The sequence below is a fragment of the Lissotriton helveticus genome, chromosome 1_1, assembly GCF_964261635.1.
Source record: "Lissotriton helveticus chromosome 1_1, aLisHel1.1, whole genome shotgun sequence".
NCBI classification, from domain to species: domain Eukaryota; kingdom Metazoa; phylum Chordata; class Amphibia; order Caudata; family Salamandridae; genus Lissotriton; species Lissotriton helveticus.
Genome location: NC_136057.1, coordinates 667,437,529 through 667,458,161, shown reverse-complemented (window position 1 = coordinate 667,458,161; position 20,633 = coordinate 667,437,529).

Here is a 20,633-nt window from a genome sequence, read left to right as displayed (position 1 = left end):
TTCTTCTGGATCTTTTTCTGGACAATCTTGCTCTCTTACTAAACAGTTAATCAGGAACTTTAAAATCATGAGCTGAGTCTCGACTTTTCTTTGAACCATGGCTTCGTGAATACTTCCTGGATTTCCTCCTGTACGGATGAAATGATATATTCTGTCTAGATGTGCCTTCATATCGGGCAGGGTGTCCAAATAGCTGGCAACCCGTCTTAAACGTAATGAATATATGACCATGTGGTCATCGCCTGGGACTGGATCATAACGACATTCAGTAAGTGCTCGCTTGATATCTACGTATGTAGACACTTTTGGCGTACGCTGTAACGCTAGTTCATGTAGCGTCAGACGTTTCGGTTGAGGCGGGGTATGAGGAGAACCTCCCCCCGCAGCTCCTAAACTAGAATCGTCGGTGAATACTGTACGGGCTGGTAGAGTGACTGGCAAAACGGGTGCATGTACTGTGGGCTGGGCCGGGGGTGCTGTAACAGGTACTGTAACATTAACTGGACCCACGGGACCAGCGACTGGAGGAGCAGGAATTACATTATTAACGGGAGCAGGCGGAACAGGATTTGCATATTCTGGGACTGTGTCGTCCAAATAGGATGAAAGAAAAATATCAGCTGCGGTCGGTTTGTGACGTAGCTTAATCGGGACCATTGGTGGCGGTAAATTACAGGGTACTTCCGGGGTTGCTTTTGGCAAGCCCTCGGCAAGAAGAGGATACATACCTTTAATAAGGGCATTTCTCTGTCTGTCTGACTGTTCTGTTCTAATTCGTTCACCTTCTTCGATTAATTCCCTTTCTTGGGCTTTTTCTGAGGATTCCCTACTTAATTCTGTTTTTCTGAATTCTTTTTCGGTTCTTTTATGAGATTCTTTGCGCCATAACTCAATGGCATCTTTCTGGGACTGTCTGGCTTTCTTTTTCCATAATGCTTCTTCTACTCGCATGATGCATTCGGCATCCCATGTACCCGATACGGGCCATCTATATTTCTCTTCTAGTTCCTTGGTATAGTCCGCCCATAAGTCTAGATATATTATGGCATCTAAGCCATGCTTGTGATACATAAAATGTCCTGGACTGTCCCTAGGAGGGACAGGAACTGCTTCTTCGAGTAACCCTTTTCTGGTCTTTAACTGACGTAATTTCGAGAACAGAGGCATTTCGGTTATATACTTGGAAACGCAATACACAATAATCACAGTAATAAAATAGCGAACAAAACACTCATACCACGACATAAAAATACATTAATAACAGTTCGAACAGAATACTACCTGATACACTGAAGACAGAACACATGAATTTCTCGAGAACGAAACTTACTAGAATCACTGGATGCACTGCTAAAACAGTACAGAACATACCGGTCCCATAAAGAGACACGTCTTGACCCGTATCCACCTAGGTGAATACTTCGGACTGGATCTGTGTACCCAAACCCAACGGACCAGGACCAAACTAATGATCCTGTCTAGATACTTCCCCCGCGACGGCACTCACCGGGAAGCAGAAACTGGAAGGCCTCGGACTGGACTGGACTGCTACGACGTCGGACTACGAACTTCGGAAACTTCGGTTACAGGTGGGCCTCCGGATACTTCGGACCTTGCTCTCTCGGCTTGGGCTCTGGTCGGGACGAACCGCATTCCACACCGCTTCGTCTGGATGTCGGACCGCAGTCTCCGTCTCCTCCGTGGGCCTGAGGGAGACTTGAAGCAGAAATATCTGCCGGTGCGCAGTAGAGTTCCGTCACGGCTGCAGAGGGTCAGGGGACCTGCATGGCATCGCCAGCGCGTGAGGAAGGGGCTCGTCCCTATTCGGGCGCCATTATGTGGTATATAAATAAATAATACCGGGACTATTTTTGAATTACATTAACAATAACAGATAGCTCAATAAATAAGAGGCAGGATCCCATGTGTCCGAGTCAGAAGGATTTATTCAGGCAAAAGGGAAGGGACTGGAACGGGACAGCCTGAAATAAATTGAAAATGAAGGCAGCTGCACCATTTCATCGACAGTGCAGCATATATATAGTACAACATTACATTACATTACATACAGTAGGCGTAACTTGTGACAAGCGTAAGATAAGAACACATGGGCGGAAGAAGAAGGCGTGCACAGGGCGTGCACGTAGACATGTGATGTAAAACGTCATAGAAGTGTCATGAATGGGCGGAAACATGGAGGGGGCTACCTGAGAGCAGCTGGGACCTTTAACCTAGTAGTGCGCGAAAACGGGCAATGACGTGTTACCAGGGAGAACTGGGGGCTATGACTTCTGCACTAGAAGAGGAGACTAAAGTCTGCGGGGTCAGGACGACATGTACCTATAGCATATCTGGTATCTGGTGTTTGGAGTACATGTTGATAGAATCTAAAAGTTATCAGGGCAAAGGCTACTTGACACTAAGACTGGTGCATGCATCTATTCTACATGTATTGCGTGAGCTAGGAATATTAATACAGTATTTCTCCTGCATGGAGACAGAAAGACTAGACCATAGCTGAAACTGTTGATGCGGTTCAGTAGCTTAGGAATGCAAAGGAGGAAAAGCTGGACTGATAACTAGAAGCATAACATACTCTTGGCAGACTGGCAGGCAGAGCCAGGCCGGGCACCGCGCTGCGAGGCAGGAAGTAAGTGAAGGGTCAGGGATGCAGGCGGGGGCTGCATCGCTCCTCGGAGAGGGTTCAGGAGACTGGAGCTTGGATCTGGTGTCCGGGCCCTTTTGAGGCCTAAAAACGGGGACAATTCGGTGAATTAACGTGCACACTGTGAAACGTGGCAACATAGGCCTAATACTCGTTGCTTTCACGAAAACTGCATACTGACATACTAGAGTTGGACACAACTGTAATTGCGTCTTTAATCGATCATAGGGGGATATATGCATATCGATCATGCACATATGGCATAGGATGGGGAACACGTAGGCACATATGTCAAGGCAAAATTTACTTTTCCACATACCCACCCCAGGATAGGGACCTATTGGGCCCTGCCCTTGCCCTACCTGTAACACCCCTAAATTCAGTATTTAGGGGCTCCCTGAACCTTCCTTCCTCAGATCCCGATAAGAAAAGAAGAAAGAAGATCAAGAAGAAGAAGACCTGCCGTGCAGCTGCTAACAACAGGACAACAACAACTGACTTGGCCCCAGCCCTACAGGCCTGTCGATCCTGGAACCTTCTCCTGCCTAATCCCAGCGACTCCCACGGACAGCAACCTTGGGACACCCTGAGGACCTGCATGCTTTGACCTTTTTAAAGACTGGGACTCCCATCAGCAGAGGCTCTGCTGCAACAACACCCCTGATACCAGCCAGGAAGCTCGGGACCAGCCCACTCTGCACCTGCCGAGCCCGGCCCGTGCCCGAGTGATCCAAGACCACGAGGATGTCCCCCCAGTGAATGGGACTCAAAGTCCAGTGCCCAAAGACCCTCCTTGACGTCCCCAACGACGCCTGCAGCCTCAGGACAAAGGACCCCTCCGACCGCGACCAGCAGTGGGTAAGAATTCCCGACCTCAAAAGACACCCCTGCACCCGGTGCCCCCCAGCCCCCTGTGCCAAACTCCTGGGTGCCTACCTATCCTCCAAGATCCCAACTTACCCCTCGAAGTGTTGGTCGCTTCAGAAGATCCTCCGTCCCCGAGCCTGCAGCCTTTGTTTCCTTTTCAAGTTCCTCATTGAATAACATTGAGCGCCCGACGGCTCAAAAGCACCCTGCACCCAGCCGCCCGAGTACTGCTGGCTGTGCCACCTTTATCCTATCCTGCTCCCCCTTTGTCCTAAGCAAGTGACCAGGAGCTCAGCTCCCACAGTCGAGTGGCCTGCTAGCCAGCAGCCACCAAACCGGAGGCCCCCTGTCCCCCATTGGATAACATTGGCCCTAACTACCTCTGCACCCGGCCGCCCCTGCGCCACTGAGGGTGCACCAACTGTACCTACCTGACCCTGGGGGACTCTTGAATCTATGCCCAGAACCACAACTTCACCAGTCAAGTACTCACCAGGAAACAGGTAACTCACTTACCTGCCATTGAATAACATTGACTGGTTTGATTCGAAAAATCTTCTGTCTACTTTTGAAAACATAAGATATTCATATAAAATCATCCGAATTCCGAAATACTCACCTGTGATCAGGAGAGGAGCCAGTACTGTACCCAGTAGCCCAGTACTGAACCCCAAAAGTAATCCCTAGCGAGTTTACGAGTAACTTGTATTTTCTCCGTAGGAACCCATTGTCTGCTTTTCTATGAAATTTCTTCTAAGTGTCTACTTTTGAAAACTAGAAATATTCTTTAAAAATCATAGGAAATACTGTTTTGAGTTGAGACCCCAGTGCTGGCCCCAGGAGACCAGTACTGGATTACAAAAGTAACGAGATCGTACTTTACCTGCAACCTGAATTTTCTACCATTGGATAACATTGCCAGATTTCTGTTGAAAAGTTTCTACGTGTGAACTTTTAAAAAGATTTTTATTCTTGAGAAATCACTACAATACCTAAATTGTTTTTGCTAAACTGTTTTCGGCTTAGACCCCAGGACTGAACCTAGGAGCCAGTCCTGGAATTACCAAAGTAATCTACAAAGCAATCAACTGTGTTTATATGAGGAAATCCATTCAGCTCAGTGCTAAATTGTGTGTAGAATTGTGTTGCCTCCTGCAATCCCTGTACCTATTGTCTTTACAAAGTTTATTGCCTTTCTGCAAAGTACTCATCTGAGACCTCTCATATTGAGAACAGTATATTTTTGATACCTGTTGGTTCTAGAAATAAAACAACTATATCTTTTGATATAAAAATAATTGGCCTGGAGTTCAGTCTTTGAGTTTGTGAAACCTTTTGCTGACTGTGTACAACAAATGCTTTACACTGTCCTCTGGTACTGCCTTACTGCTCCACCAAGCTACCACTTTAGAGAGTAAGGTCACACCTGGCTTTAACCTCTGTTATACCTCTGGGGTTTGTGGACTCTATACACATTGTACCTTATTCTGGTCCAGTATATATAGAGCCACTTTCTCACATGTTGCACAAAGGATATTGTGCTGGATAACTAAATACTTATAAGGTCCCAAAGGCGAGACCTATTGGCTATGCCTATGCTTGTTTTTGTTAGGCACAGATAGATTAAGCAATTCGCCCCGGATAACAGGACGTTGAGCTTCCCTGCCGAGACTCAAACCTGGTTCCCCAGCTCCGAGTTTGACCGCTCTAACTGTTAGACCACATCCTCTTGTGCTATGTGATCGTATGGGTTTAACTAACATTTCTGTCCCTATGCACCAAATACATCATGGGGCAATATTTGTTGTTTCCTGATATATTTCGTCTGCACTACTAAATACAATTTCACCATAGAAATATACAGTTTCACTCCATGCATAAATCATTCCTGTGAATAGATTTGGTCTGTATGTTGCCCTCCACCCTACCTTAAACGATCTTTGAGTTTTACTCATGTCTCATCGATCAATGCAATCCAAGTTGCTCTTTGTGTGTGAGTCATTTAAAAAGCGAGACAGCAGTTTAAAGACACTCCAACCCCATGCATTTATCTAAAACAAATGTTGATGTATATTACCGTGAATTGCTTTCAGAGAATAATTTAGGAATCTCCTAATGCGGTAAAAACGTGTGCTGACGCCCTCATCTGTCTTAGAACAAAGACTCAAGAGCTCTAAATCAGACAGACGAAACGGTCTTATCTTTCAGTCACCAGAGGGTCAGGCCACACTGAAGTTAAATTCCAGAGTATAATTAATATCCTGCAAAGCAATACACATATTTAACATACTCTATTTTATTTAACATCTGAATTAAAGATGACTCGATGTTCTTGTGCACTTTTAAACATAAATGGGGATTTTATTGATTTTGTACTGTTTAAAGAATGTGTTTGTTCATTCATTGCAGTTCGTGCCATGAGCAGGAGGTGAAAAACGCTTGAAATAGCTGGCATGAAGGTTTAGGAGGAAGTTAAACCATTTAAACACATGTATCAACCTATTTTGCAATCCCAAACGGTGCGAATCGCTGAATTTAACCATTTGTGAATGCAAAATAGCCTTCCAAGATGTATGAAGTTTGTAGTTCCAATTTTAGGTAATTGCCAAAAATAGTTATTACCTAAAGTGGCGACTACAAATAAGGAATCGCAATTTGCAATTCCCTTAGCACATGTACCAAGCATTTTCTAAATACAAAGTGTGCATTTAGGAAAAATGCTATTACCATCGACTCCAAGTCAATGAAAACATTGTTCAAATTTTGAAAAATGCACAAATATGCATTTTTCAATGTGTCATGTTGGGCACACGTGTGTTCTTTAAATGTGCATATGTTATTTTTTGGGGTGCTTCAGGGGGGGCCTTAGGCCCCTGGGCACCCTTAGATTTGCATTACCTAATTTGTGATTACCAATTAGGTAATCTGAAAATAGCTAAGGCAAACCATTTGCTAATGCAAAACCATTTGACCTATGAAGCAGTATTACCTTATTTATTTTATTTATTTTGAAAGTTTTATATAGCGCGGACAAGATCTTTGCAGATATCAGAGCGATTTACACAGAAGCGGTACATGAGGGAACATAGTCAAACAAGTAAGTCAGAGGAGCATACAGTACAAATAAGTAAGGGCAAAGCCAATCATGTAAATCAGTAAATCAATAATACAAGTAATGCAAATATGCAGCGGGGTCAAACAAGTAATACATATCGGTGCATATTCTTAAGGAGACCGAATTAATAGTTCAGGTGTATTTTGCCATGAGGATAGCTTTCACTTCTTTCTTAAAGAGTGTAGTGGAAGAGATGGCCTAGTTTCGGGGGGGAGTGAGTTCCAGATTCTGGGTGCCATTCCTGAGAAGGAGCGTTTATATGTTTTTTCCTTCCGGAATCTATGGGGTTTCAGCAGAAGATTGTTTGTGCCTCTAGTGTTTCTAGCGCCGCCAGAGATTGTCAACTTCTGAGTGAGGTAGCCGGGAGAGTTCAGGTGTACCGCCTTGTGAGTCATGCAGGCGATTTTCAGATGTATTCTGGCTTCAGAAGGCAGCCAGTTCAGGGATTTCAAGTCAGGGGAAATATGAGAGTGCTTTTTTGACCCAGTGATGAGCCTCGCTGCAGCGTTTAGAGAAGCTCTTAGGGGTGCGGTAGTAGTTAGAGGGAGTCCACAGAGGGCGACGCTGCCATATTCTATTCAAGGGATGACTAGTGCTTGTACTGCGGTTTGGAAGCCATTGGCTGGGAGGAAAATTTTAAGTTTCCTCAGGGTATTGAGTTGGAAATTCGCTCCCTTAGTTGCCTTGCTGTTGTGTTGCTGCATGTTGAGATTGGTGTCGAGGGTTATGCCTAGAGATTTTGCTGAATCCACGATGGTGGGTTGGACATTGAGTGCCGTTAGGTGTTTGAGCCAACTTTGAGTGGTGGAGATCTTCGCTGGAGGTGAGATCAAAAGGAACTCTGTTTTCAGAGCATTGAGTTTAAGATGATTATCGGCCAGCCAGGATTGGGTGCTTCTGATCGTTGAGTTCAGGAGCAAAATGTCTTTGGGGGATTGTAATTTGAGATATAGTTGGGTGTCATCGGCGTACATGTGAAAGTGTAAATTGGATGCTTGTAGCAAGGTGGTGAGAGGTTCCATCACTAGGTTGAACAGAGTTGGGGATAGGGAGGATCCTTGGGGTTCACCCAGCGTTACAGGTACTGGCGAGGACATCAGGTTGTTGCTCTTGAATTTCTGCGACCTGTTGTGGAGAAAGGAAGTGAACCACTTGAGAACAGTTCCAGATAAACCCATTCTTGTGCTTAGTAGTTCGAGTAAGTTCTCATGTTTAACGGTGTCGAATGCTGAAGAGAGATCAAGAAGGATGAGGAGGCAGGTGTCGTTTTGGTCTAGCATTTGAAATGCGTCGTCAATTATGTGAGTCATAGCAGTTTCTGTACTGTGTCCTGCTCGGAAGCCTGATTGATGAGCATTGAGGAGATCAAATTGTTCAATATGTTTAGTCAATTGTAGTTGTACGCATTTTTCCAGCAGTTTGGCGAGAGTGGGGATATTAGTGATGGGACGGTAATTGTTCAGGTCAGAGGGGTCGGCTGTAGGTTTCTTTAGTAAAGGTGTGACTTGTCCAACTTTGAGGGAGTCAGGTATGGTTCCTTGTTGAAGTGAGTCGTTGATAATTCTAGTCCAGAGTGGGAGAAGCAAAGGGGCAAAGTCTTTTACAGCGTTAGCAGGAAGTGGGTCTGTGAGGTGATTGGATGGTTTCAAGGTGCTGAGCAGTTTGCCAATTTCCTCTTCAGAGTATGTGCCAAAGGATGACCATGTAGCATTGTTTTTTGGTTCAATGGGTGCTATGCAGTGGGGTTTGGAGTAGAGGCTTGCGTCATTGAGGAGATCGCTCTTTATGTTGTCAGTTTTTTGGATAAAGAAAGCGGAGAAGTCTTCACAGGAGGGAGCTTCGCGCACAGTGCTGAGTGGTTGGGGTTGTTCCTTGGATTGTGTTTTGATTAGCTCAAACAGTTTTCTCGGATGTTTTTTTGCTTGGTCGAGCTGGAGGCTGAAGAAGTCTAGTTTTGAGCGTTTTATTTTCCTGAAATAGGTGTTTCTCTTTTTCTTCAGAGTTTTTAGGTGCAGTGCAGAGGGAGCGGATCTCCAGGTGCGTTCTGCCATTCGCATGTCTCGTCTATCCTCATTGAGACTTCCGTCATACCATGGGTTGGAGATTTTAGTGGAGACTCTTTTTAACTGCATAGGTGCAGCCTCATTTATTATTGAGGTCATAGCGTTGAGGTAGTGGTCAGTCAGTGATTGAACGTCCTTAGCGCCGGGCGGTGGTAGTAGGAGATTGCATCTGTTAGGAGGCAGAGAGCTTGGGTTGAGTTTTTTCAGGTCTCTTTTCCAGACTTTGGGCTTGGAGGATTGACCCGGGTTAGATTTAACTTTTACATTGATGAAGAATGTGACAATATGATGATCTGACCAGTCACAGGGTTGGATAGACTCGAGTTGGATAGAGTCCTCTTTGGAGATGATAAGGTCGAGGATAGAGCCTTTCTCGTGGGTCGGGCTGTTGCATATTTGGGTGAGGTCAAGGGCATTGAGGAAACTTTTAAGACTATTTACCACCGCGTCATTCCGATCGTTCCAGTGGAGGTTGAAGTCGCCAAGGTATATTTTGGTGAGCTGCCGTCCGGAGTTGGTTGAGATCATATCCGTGATTTGTTGGGAAAAGGTGAGGTTGTCTCTGGGTGGGTGGTAAATGCTGTGTAGAGAGCATATCGGTTTGCCCCCACTGATAATGTCGAGGCAGATGTATTCACAGGATGTTGGGGATGATATGGAGGTGGATTTGCCTTTCAGAACGGAGAGGTTGTTCCTGTAGATGCATGCGATTCCACCACCTATTTTGCCTGGCCTGTCAAGTCTAATTATGTGGTAATTAGGTGGAACCAGAATGTCCATTATAGGTGACGAGGCTTCAGTTAGCCATGTTTCAGTCAGAATGATTAGGTCGAGGTCCAGCGATAAGAGGAGATCAGCGATGGTGGCGGAATGTTTCGAGGCCGATCTGCAGTTGAGGAGAGTGCATTTGATACGGGGTGTGTTGAGGGCGGTAGAGGGTTCTAGAGAGAGTGGACTTTTCTAAGGTTGTTGGGGTTGGAGATTCTGCTGTTTAGTGTGGGGGGTCTAAGGGAATTTGAGTGTATCGTGGGAATGGTGAGGTGTGTGGTGGATGTGTGATTTTGGGGGGATGGGTCATACGCACGGAGGAGAGTGAGTATGTCGAGGTCCGAAAGAGGGTTGCAGGGGCGACGAGGGCGGTTGTTGCGATTGCTAGCAGGGATTGAAGTCCAGTGTGGGGAGTGTTGAGTGAGAGAGTACACCGAAGAGGTGGGGGACATGTTGGGAGGGGAGGTGGAGGTGGGTGAGGGGTTACAGGGGCGACAGAGGCGGTTGTTGCGATTACGAACAGGGATTGAAGTCCGGTGTGTGGAGTGCTGAGTGTGAGGGTCAACCGGTAGGGTATGGGGACATGTTTGGGGTGGAGGTGGAGGTGGGTGAGGGGTGTATGGGGTGTGTGGAGAGTAGTTCTTTGATGCTGTGCATGTCTCCTTTGATCTGGATGAGGGTGGCCATAATCATGTCCAATGTGGGGTAGGTGTTGGAGGTGGGGGTGGAGGTCGAAGGTGGATGACTGACCAGGGAGATGTCGTGCAGGTGGAGGGGTGGGCTGGTGTTGGTGCATGACTCCGTTATGTTAGTGTACGAGATGGTATTAGGAGGGAGAGAGTGTTTGGGCGGGTGGGGTGTGGATGAGGTAGGGAGGAGGTTGGTGGTATGAGTGAGGGCATTGTTGGTAGGCGGAGAGATCAAAGTGGAGGATGGGTGTATGTTAGTGGAGCTGGGGGTGCAGGAAGGGTAATGGGGGCTGAGAGTGGGTGGGGAAATGGGATTGGGTGGGGAAATGGGATTGGAGATGGTCCTGTTGTGGGGAGGGGGAGTTAAATTAAGAGAGGAGGTGTGTTCTGCGAGGTTAGTTAGAGGGAGTGATTCGGTAGATACCTAATAGTGATTACGTATCTACCGAATCACTATTTGGTAATATTAAGGAATCACTAAGGGGCAGATGTATCAACCAATTTTTTAGTCGCAAACGCTGCGGATCGCAAAAAAACAGCATTTGCGACTACAAAAATAAAGAAAAGGTATGTATGAAAGAAATCGCATCGCAATATAAGGAATCGCAAAAATTGCGATTCCTTACATTGTGAGAACATCTTTTCTGCGAATATAATAGCGATTTCTTATTTTGCGATGTTTTATGTTTGCAAAAATCGCACACCACAAATCGCAAAATAAGAAATATCAATGACATGTATAAAAAATTCCCAAATTGCGAATTAGTGAAAGTCGCAATTTTAGAAATCGCAATTACCACCAAGTACATGCAGGTGGTAACCAGGTTGAAAGTATAAAAAGTAACCCACAATGCAACAGAAACTTCCAAAATGGCAGGACTATACCTGATAGCCAGGAGGCGGCGTATCCGTGCCCTTACACAGAGGAGACAGAAACAGAAGCAAATATTCAGACTGCGCATCACGCTGTTTCAGCAGACTGAAGAGGACATTTATGACAAGTACAGGCTGCACCCACACACCATCTTGGAACTCGTAGATGAACTGAAACCTTTTTTGGAGCACCCAACAGGCAGGACACAATCAATTCCTACCCATGTGCAGGTATTGTGCTCACTGCACCTTCTGGCCTCAGGGTCTTTTCAAAGCGTCATAGCAGAGGTTGGTGGGGTGCCCCAGAGTGCTCTTTCGTGCTTTTTTCATGCCTTTTTGGATGCAATGCTGAACAGGCTACAACATCACATTTACTTTCCAAGCACTCAACAGGCATTGCATGAAACAAAACCTGATTTTTACCATATTGCACGTTTTCCCCATGTGATTGGCTGCATTGATGGAACCCATATTGCCATCACACCACCATCAGCTACAGAATATGTCTTCAGGAATCGGAAAAGCTACCATTCCCTGAACATACAGATTGTGTGCAATGCCAAAAACATAATCAATTATATTGTGGCAAAATACCCAGGCAGCACACATGACTCCTTCATTTTCCAACATAGTGGGATACATGGACGTCTGAGTGCTGGACAGTTTGGAGAGGGATACCTGCTTGGTAAATATATATCCACACATCCATCCTTCCATACATTAGTAAATTGTCAGTGGAATATACACTTACTCTTACTTTCCTTCCATGCAGGTGACAGTGCCTACGCAGTGCGCGACTTCATCTTAACGCCATATTTAAATCCATCAAATGCAAGTGAGAGAAGATACAACAGGGCACACCGGTCAACGTGCAGTGCCATAGAATGCACATTTGGCCGTTTCAGGTGCATACACAAAGGTGGAGGGGCATTGCAGGACAGGCCGAAACATGTTGTAAGATTGTAACAAGCTGCGCAATGCTACACAACATGGCAGTGAGGAAAGGCACTGACATTAAAGTGAGTGACTCCGACATGTCTGATGATGATGATTGCATACCTCCCCCTGGCAGGTTAACAGCAGGAGTAGGAGCAGCGGCTGGATGGCAGAGACGGTCTGAGATCACACAAAATTACTGTTAGGTAATAAAAAAAGTAGTCTCACAACATATCTGTATTACAGGTGCTGTGTTTAATCACACTTCACACACCTTATTTGTTTAATAACCCATGACATGTTACAGCACAGTCATGGCACTATTCCATAAAGTAATTTCCAAAACTTTTGTTTCATCAACATGTGTAAAAGTAGTGCACTGTAGAACTTCACATTCTAAGGTGGCGGCTAGGTGCAGGGCGGTGTTCGGATTCTGTGCTCTCCATGACATGTGTACTTGCAGCACCATGTCTGACTTGTGATGTCGGAGTCGGATTGTTACTACTCCTGCTAGAGGTGTCCTCACTTTCTGCAGAAACCATTAGGGTGCTGGCAACAGAGTTGGCTGTTTGTAAGATTTCAACTGCATTGGTCACTTGATCCAGGCCTCTAGCAATATTTTGAGTGCATTGACTCATCTCCCTCTGCATGGTGATGCTGCGCCTAGTAAAGTTGGATGTCAATGTACAGAGGCGATTAATAGCCTTTGTGTAGCTATGCATTCGTCCATGAGCATGATGAGCAGCCCTGTTTCTTGCTGTCTCTGTGCGCTCCAGTGTCATACATAATTTGTCTATTGCAGCTGCCATCGACATCATGCCCTCACCCATGTTTTGCTGATTGGTGTTTCATTTTGTGAGCTGCCTATTAATTGAATGCAGTGCCTTATGTTGCAGGCACTGCACATCAAGCATGTCCTGCTCCAGACCTGTGAATAAAGTGGGTGTCTCAACATGAACACTGCTACTCCTGGACCTTTCTGCACCATATTTTCGTGTTCTTGCTTGCGGTTGCTGTTGGCCTAGGCTCTCACCAGGGTCCACTGTGTCTTGGCCACTGTCTCTTGCATCCCCATGAATGTCCATATCATCCTCCAAAGGAGGCAGAGGGGGCACATGTCGGCGCTTCCTGCGCACTATTGGTGTGGAGACACGTTCCTCACTACTTTCCCCTTCATTCGCAGATTCAACATGGACTTGGGATTCATCTCCCTGTTCGATGTCCATTGGTGCACTTGATTGTGCTGTGGATGTAGAGTGAGACATATGAGTTTGTGTTTTGTTCTGCATCTTGGAACAAATAAAGTTTTCTGTTTTGAACTTCTATCAATCCTGACACTCTCATTTTGACTACAAACAAAACCACAATGTGAGCCTGTGTTTCATTGCTATCAAATACAAACTAGTATCCTTCATAAGACTACAAATCCCATGATGCATTTGTATATGTATGTTAAGCAGTGTACCTGGACGTAAAATGTCTTTGCTCAATGTACCTCTATCTACACTGTGTGCATGCAACACCTAGCTGATTTTATCTTTCTCACATTACCTTGAGCACTGGAAGTAGGGTCAGAGCTGTTAATATCAGCCACTCCACTGACACTCTCAGGCAGGAGAGTGGCCTCCACGAGTTCTCTATGTGGTGTTGGTTGCTCTGCAGTAGAAGCACCACCTCCAGTCTTCTGTGCCTCCTTCAACCTTGCAGACACCCTTTCATTGGATCTCTGGCGCATATCCTACCATCTTTTTCTTAATTCCTCGATGGTACGTGTGGTGACTCCAACAGCATTCACCTTCTGTTGTATATCAAGCCACGATCTTCCTCTTTCTGGATTCTGGAGCTTTCAATGCTTTTTTCCAAAAGGCAGTTCATGGCTGCACACCATCTCCTCTATTAAAACTTCCTGCTCCTTTGCAGAAAACTGATGTTTTCTTTTCCTCTTTTCAGCATCCAAGCCCTCCTGTGTCCTCTGGGACTCCATTGCAGTGCTAGCAGTTCAGTTCAGCCTCCAAACACTCTCCTAACTGCCACTGGGTGTGGCTCAGGCAAGCAGGTGCAGGTGATCACTCCCTCTTCCTGGTTGTGATGTCATCAACCTGCTCTAGCTTTGCAGATTCCTGTTTTTGCGATTTCCTAGTTTGCGAATTTCGCAACTTACGAAATCGCAAGGAATACTGCGAATTTTTAGCGATATTTAAGAAATTGCTAAAATGTTGCGATTTATTACATACATTGCGTTTTGCGAATCTGCAACTGCGAATCGCAAAATTTCGCTATTACAGATTCACAAAACGGATTCTTGATACATCTGCCCCTAAATCTTTGGCGATTCCTTACATATATAGCATTATGCAATTACAAAATAGCAATTTGGTAAAAATTGTTATTTGGTAATCACAAAATGCTTTTTTGATGCATGTGGCCCATAGGAAAAAATGAAGAACCATTTCTAAATAGCAAATCCCGAATTGCGATTGCGTCTTTGTAGGAATCGCTATTTTATTACATGCAATTTTGCATTCCCTAAATAGTTAGTTCCTGAAATTCGCTATTTAGGGAATGCAAAATGTCACTTTGATACAAATTATAGAAATGTTTCACAAAAGTTGTTTGAGTTTTGGGGCCACAAGTACCGGGGGGGCTGGCTCTGGATGCTAAAAGGGGGGAACCAGCTCACAGGCAGGCAGGGAGCTGGTGCAGCTCGGGGGCTCGGTGGTGTTAAGGACCCCCCAGTTTGGTGCAGTCTGCTGGGGAAAGTGTACCAAAGCCAGCAGGTGAGGTGGGCAGACAGGTGGAGATGCAGATGGGAAACATGATGGCACCTGGACGTTGGCCTGAAGAGGTGGGGAGGTCAGCGGCTGCCACCCCTACACCCTGGGCTCATGCTTTGAAAGCAAAGTAGGACCATCAGTCCCCGTCAAAGAGAGTTGTACTCATGCATGTGATGACGGTGAGAATTAGGATGAGCTGGGGCTGGATTATGATGATCACAGCAATGTATGAGAGGAGGGCCAGCTGCATGATGACAAGGAAGTGGGAATACCAGTGGTTCAGTCAAAGGAGAAGGCAGTGCAGTAGGTGTTTTACAGAAGTCAAGTGTGGACAAGGGCAACAGCATGGACAGGACATCGAAGACAGGCAGCAGATGACGCAGAGAGAAGAAGGACACTGAACTCTTGCCTTCACGTAAATGGGATTGGTGGTCAGTGTGGGGTGCGGGCAACACATGTTTGGGGGTATGCTTTGCAGGTCAGTGGGTGTTGGTGGCAGAATAATTGACAAGGAGTTAGGGAAGGTTAAGAGTGCCTTAAAGGGGAAAGGCGTGCTCAAGTGTTCTGGCAGCAGGGGGTCAGATGGAGAACTAGGGGAAGTCGGATATTGCAAGGGGGAAGGGTGCTGATGACAAGGACTAACTTAAGAAGAGTCTCCCATACATGGGGTTGGCAATGCCCTTGGGGTCCCATCTTTCTGATATAACTAAATACAGGATTTGGAAGCACAAATATGTTAATATATTCATGATATTACATAAGGACATTCAGGTTAAAGAGGAGTCTAAGGAGAGGTCTAAGGAGGAAGAGTGGGAGGAGACTAGGAGGCTCTGGGTCCCAATCAACTTGGATAACTGGACTTCTGCATTCTTGATATATGCCTGTATCTACTGTGAGTGGCATACTGACAGAACAATTACTTTGTTCAAATATGTGGACATCATCAGAAAGACCCAACTGCATTTTGGGGGATATGCATTGCTTAGTTATGACAAGGAGTTCTGGGCAAGGGTGAGCCTGAATCCCGATAAACCTTAGGGGGAGGTGGACTCTGAACTATGAATGTAGTGGATGTCTTCTGTGCAATCCATGGCCTCTACAGACACTGCGAGCTGCCTCCCCATTATCTATTGGTCCTTTCATCCCCACCCCCCTCAGCGGGGGGCTAGTTCTGCTCCAAAGCCAGGTGGACCCAATGTTGGGGCATGCCGGAACTTTAACATGGGGTTCTGTTCCTGACACCCATGCAACGTGTGGCGGGAGAATACCATCACACAGTGCTTTAATTTAGCTAGCCCCGGGGAACAATGGAAGGCATCCAGGGGTTGAGGTCAACAGGGACTGCCTGGGCCGAAGATGAGTGGAGACCATGATCTCATGGTTTGCTGCTTATCCGTGAGGCGCATCAGCTAGAGCAGCTAAATCAAGAGCACAGGGCTCACGGTTCAATCCCCCACGCTGGCGACAAGTCAGCTCAGTACCATGTGACTCTGGGCAATAGCTCACTTAATCTCCCAAAGGCCCCTAGCACCTTGAAACCTTGAGGGGCAATATGTTCGCGCTTTACAAATATGGAATATTTTATTTATATCCAAAGAGAGAAGAAGCTTTAGCTGTTGGGATGTGGTTTCATGGAAGGTTTCAAGATTGGTTACCAGGGTCTTAGGTGGGCAGGCAATTTGTGGTCTGCCGAGGAATTTCCTGGGGGTAATGGCTGCAAAATTGAACAAAGAGGTTTCAGAGGGAAGGATAGCAGACTACTATTTTGAGTGGCCCATGATAGACTTGATCAATTCCCTGCTAGGGGTGGTACCATAATAAGCTGCAGGGGAATTTTGGTTGATCCATTACCTGATGTGGCTGGAGGGAGCTTCGGTGAATGACTTCATTGCGGAGGATGACACCAGGGTGCTGTATGCATTGGTTGATGATGCCATTCATCTGGTGCAACAGTGTGGTTAGGGAACCAAATTGCCAAAATGTGACATCAAGTCTGCCTTTTAGGCAGCTGCCGATACACCCCTCTGATTTCTCTTTACTGGGCATGCAGTTTTGGGGTGCAATCTAAGTAGACAAGGTTTTGCCAATGGGTTGCATCATTTCCTGTGCCTTTTTTAAGACCTTTATTTATTTTGAGTCTGTTCGCTGGAGGCTTTGGCATGGGATCAACAGGGAGCAAAAGGGAGAGTGTTGCACCTTGTTTTTTTCTGCAATTATAAAGGTTTATCGCTCACTGCTAATGCAGGTAAGCTGGCGGGGGGTCATTCTATGTCAAGCTGTACTGGGGCTTTGATCCTGCCAAGGATGAGATTTTGGTCCAGCTTCTGAAAGAGTGGGTTAAAGAACGGGGTCAGGGGGTCGGCGTAGCAGGATGCCATTACATTTGAGTTAGTTGCTGCAAGAGTTGCTGGTGGTGTTATCTGTTTCTTGTTATGATCGTTTTGAGGTGCCTGTTTTCCGACTATGCATGATTTGGATGTTTGTGGGGCTTTTCATGTATCCAAGCTTTTGGGGTCTGCACCTGAGTCAGGGTGCTGCATGAAGAAATGCATTTGGACCCAGGATGATTGGGCATTTGGCTGCGGTGCTCTAAGACAGATCAACAGGGTAGAGGGAAGTGGATATGGTTGTGTGAAGGGGGATTCTGTAGGCTTGCACTGTACAGGAATGGCGTAGCTTTCAGGTTTGGCCTGGTCAGTGGCAGAGGACATTTTTTGTCATGAGGAAGGCGGCAGGGTGACAGAATTTCAACTGTTGGGAGTCCTGTCTGGGGAAGGACCCAGCTGTTTTTGGGACGCATTACTTTTGGATTGTGGCGGTGACTGCAGTGGCACAATTGGGGTGGGTGGGATGGGTCGACAGATCCATCAGATAGGTTGGTGGAGATAGCGGTGCTGAAAGTGCTATATGAGGGTTTTTTCTGTGGTGATGGGTGGGGGGGTCTAGGGTATGTCGCCAACGCTAATTGTCTATTCTTCTAAGGAAGGGTGTGTGAGCAGTCCAGAGATCTAGATAGTGACCTGGATTATGGGACTATCCATTTGTGCACTGAGCAGTAAAGTAAGCGGAGCAACAAGTATGCGTACTGAACCTGAGATTGCATAGCAGCAGCAATAGGTGCTCTGGTGAGGTAAATGGGGGATGCGTTGAGGTTGCCGTGGTTGACGAGGCTGGTTCTGCAAAGTAGTTGCACAGGCATGCTCCAGATTCATCTGGGTGAAAATTATCTCGTACAGTTATCAGGCTCGACGCTGCTGCAATATATGCAGAGGGATTTGGAGGTTATCAAAGCAAACTTTTCTGGGACATGTCTAGTGTGGACAGAATTTGTACCATGCAGGGTATGGAGTGGGCCTAGGACACACGCTGCAATGGATAAAGCTCAGATGAAACTCAACATGAGGGTTTTTTGCATGGCAAGAGACATTAAGGTGATCTCTCATGGGGGCATAAAGCGGGAGGAAATGTGTATTTTTCGAGATGATGGGGTGCACCTTTTACAAATGGGAAATGCGTATTACATGATGGAGCTGATGGATATGGTGAGCCGGTTTTGAAAGGATAGGTTACTGTTGATGGGGTATGGTAGGTGGGGCAGTAAAAATCCCTCATGGGGTTTTCTGGTTGGCAGTATCTTGGGGGCTGGAGAGTCACATGTGTGTTTATCCACCCCCTCAGGGGGGAGAACAGAGCACACCTGACAAAAGACTTAGTGCATGATTTCGTTGAGCAGGAAGAGTTTCAGGGGAGGGTGTTTAGAAGGAAGTATGAAGGCCAGTCTGGATCTATGGAAGGAGTTTAGTGTGTGGAAGAGGAAGAATGAAACAAGGCATGAGGGCTTGGGGATGGAATTTGGAGTGAGGTGTGAGTGGTTACGAGAAGTATGGAGTGTTGGATTTAGAAAGTTTTGAACAACTTGCAAAAAGATTCCAGCTTTCATGTGATGAATTCTAAGTTTGTTAAAATTAAAGACACTGCCATGAATATCTTGTTTTCGATAATGCATGTGCACTTCATAGAAGCATAGCTAGACAAGTTAAGAAGCTATTTCTCCCTTTCATTGCTGAACCACTGAACAATCAGTTGTATGTCACCTGGCTTTCTCTACGGGTGTGCGCTATTTGCATTATTTTCTTTCACATAAATATGCAAACTTTCTGAAAATATATGCAGAATTACACAGAGTTGTGTGAAATGCGTCCTGGTGTCCACCTTGAACAAAAGCTGCTCGAGTTCTATTGTTCACAGTAAATTAACATGCAATTACATGACGTGGCACGATAGCATAATTTCTGGAATTTCACATAACAATACTAAAGTGAAATTACCGAAATTGTGCTTGATTACGCCAGCATAATGAAAATTTCACCTGGGCCTAGCTTTCACACTGTCTGTTAACTCTGACAGCTGACAGTGTCACATCAAAACTCACTGTAATAAATTATCAAAATAGACATCACTTTCCTATTGCAGGTGACAAGCGATGTTATGTCATAACTCTGTTGTAATAATACAATTGAAGTCAGACCTTTATTCACATTTTTCAAGCTTCTTTGAACTACACTATAATATATCAATCAAGCACTTTTTACCGGTTGTGGTAATTGCCCATTTTGCTGAGATTGTAAATGGTGCTGTACATTTTCACAAATTTCGATAAAAACATCTAAATAATAGTTGGACCACTTTCACAACAAATCGAAAGTGTAATGTTGCTTCAAATAAGGTATATAAATTGAAGGAAATCTTTGCCTTCTATTTTCTCACTACCGACCCTGGAGTTCTGAAACCAGATATAAAATGCATTTCTAAAATCAGACACATACAGGCCATATGAAGGACGATATCAGACAGAAATCATGCCATGCCATAACAGAAAAATATGTCCTCATGATCACACATGAATGCTCCAATATTATGGTGAACCTGGTCGCGAATTACGAAACTAAAATACTTCAATATTATCTATTGGAGTTTACTAAACGGAAATGTGCCAGCAAAGGGGAGTAGTTATTTATTTTATTTCATTTATTTGTTTAAGAAGATTTATATAGCTCTAGCTTCACCCAGGGGTATCAGAGCGCTTTACATTTGCATAAAAAAACTATTTTGGTGAAAAGAAACAGAACAATTGATACAAAATGAAGCAGTTATACATGGTAGACTAAAAAAGTCAATTGAGCAATGCAGACAAAAACAGTATAAAAGTGCATAAGGGTAGGTTCAGTGGACGTAATAATGCAGGAGAGATAAAAGTATGTGAGAAGGAGAGGGAGGGGGAAAGTTAAGGATGTAGAAGTCACAGGTAGGGTGGAGGGGGGTCAGGATGGGGAAGTGTTGGGAGTGAGGGAGAGGAGCGGAAGTGTTTAAGGGAGAAGGGGTGGGAAGAACAAGTATGGTAGGAGAGGGATTAGGAACCCCAATATTTGTTGAGCAGGTGTATTTTAAGGCCTTTTTTGAAACTTATGTAGGAAGGGGTACATCGAAGATCTTTGTGGAGGGCATTCCAAATGCTGGGGGCCTATCCAGAGAAGGAGCATGATTGAGATGCATTTTTTTTTAACAACGGGGGAACGAGAAGGAGAGAGTTTGTACTTCTCAACATCCGGGCGCAGCCTGCTTTGGTGAGTTTGTTGGAGAGGTAAATTGGTATCTTTTGATAAAGGGCTTTGTGAGTAATGCAGGCACTTTTATAGGAGGATCTGCCTTCAATGGGAAGCCATTTGAGGTCCTTGAGGGCAGGAGAGATGTGTTCAGAACGCTTACAGTCAGTAAGTGGAGAACAGATTTGAGGGGGGCTTGGTGAACTTTGGGTGTTCCAGAGAGTAAAGCGTTTCCGTAGTCAATCTTTGAAAGGACAAGAGATTGGATAACCGATTTGAA